Below are 1,520 nucleotides of genomic sequence, written 5' to 3'. Positions count from 1 at the left end.
TTCCAGTCCCACCGCCTACTGGGCCAAAGGAGCCAGTGATCAGAAACTTTCATGGAGCTGAAGTGAGGGCGTGGTGTAGGAGGCAGGCGGTGTCAACCCAGAGTCACAAAACGTGAAACCTGAGGATGGGGGCCGGGAGGTTGTGACAGCCCCCAGGTCCCACCCTTGGCCCTGCCCCAAGATTCTTCCCGTTCTCCCCTCCTGGGCCAGAAGTTTCCACAGAGCCCAGGGCCTACTGAGCCTCCTTCTTCAGCTCCAGATGGGGTGCCCTGAGGGGTGTACCTCCTGGGATGGGTACCTAGAAGCCCCTAATACACACATACTCTGCCTCATCCAACTCAGAATCTCACAATGCCAAAGACACCTAGCGCATCCCCAAGTGAACCTCAGCACCTGCCCTCCCTGGAATGCCGTCCCCAACGGCTCCATCTGGCAAACTCCTGCTTAGTCTTCATGGCCCCAAGTCACACAGCCACCCTCTGCAGGTTTGAAGGGCCAGTGCTGCTGGTGGGGCTGGGGGTAGATTAGATTTTGCAGGCCTGTGGGCTCTCAGGCCTGTGGCTCAGGCCTGAACAGGGTCAGGGGTGAGTCAAGGGTCTCTACACAAGACCAAACACCTCCAAGTATTTAGAACAGCAAATTTAACAGATAATCCATGTCAAAGAGGCCCCAAAGCCATACAGGCAACAATGTGGCAGCCTGGAATCAGCAGCAGCGGAAGAGTCCACCGGTGTTCTGGCACTGGAGTCAAGGCACTATGGTCACCTGGCCAAAGCCTCGGGCCTGTTTGGTGGAAGCTGGAGAAGGTCACTGTTGGAGATCATCAGAGACAGACAGACAGACAGACAGACAGGGGAAAGCTTCCTCCAGCCCTCAGCTCCTGCCAGTATTTCTCATCTGCTGGACTAAGCAGGGGACAGCTGAGTGGGAACCTGGGAAATGCAGCCTTGAGTGGGGGCACGGAGAGCAGGGCAAGGCAGAGCCAGTGGGGTCCAAGGGCACAAGACCCAGGAAGGACACAGGACTGTTTCCCCTTCCCAGCTGGCTGTCGGAACAAGGTAATGGGACATCAACTCAGGGCTCTGGATGCGTGTGTTGAGGTGGAAGTGACACAGCCTGGGCTATAACCATGAGATTGGGGGAAGGCGCAGTTAGAGGACTGCTCTCTGGTGTTCTGCTGAGCTCTCGTTCCCAGCCTACGGGAATCTTCTGGAGGTTTGTCGACTCATTCATTGGACAGGTGTTCATAAGCGACTGTGGGGCACTAGACTCGATACCCACGGTCCCCACCAGGCAGTTTCCAGATCTATGCCAGGTGCACTGGCTGCCTGACCCTGGAGGAGGCCTGCCACGTCGAGTCAGGGCAGGGAGGCTTGGAGCTCAGAACCCACCCACCTGATGTTTCCATCATGGTATCCCCATCCCCAGGGGCTCCCCACTTTCTATAGGTCTGGGCAGCGTGGGACACAGTGACCTTGTGTTGAGGTTCATATACACACAAGGGACCAGACAGCAGGAAC

Source organism: Spermophilus citellus, assembly GCF_964194105.1.
Source record: "Spermophilus citellus genome assembly, chromosome: 4".
Classification (NCBI taxonomy): domain Eukaryota; kingdom Metazoa; phylum Chordata; class Mammalia; order Rodentia; family Sciuridae; genus Spermophilus; species Spermophilus citellus.
The sequence above is the reverse complement of the archived record's forward strand: the minus strand, read 5'-3'. Positions refer to the sequence as shown.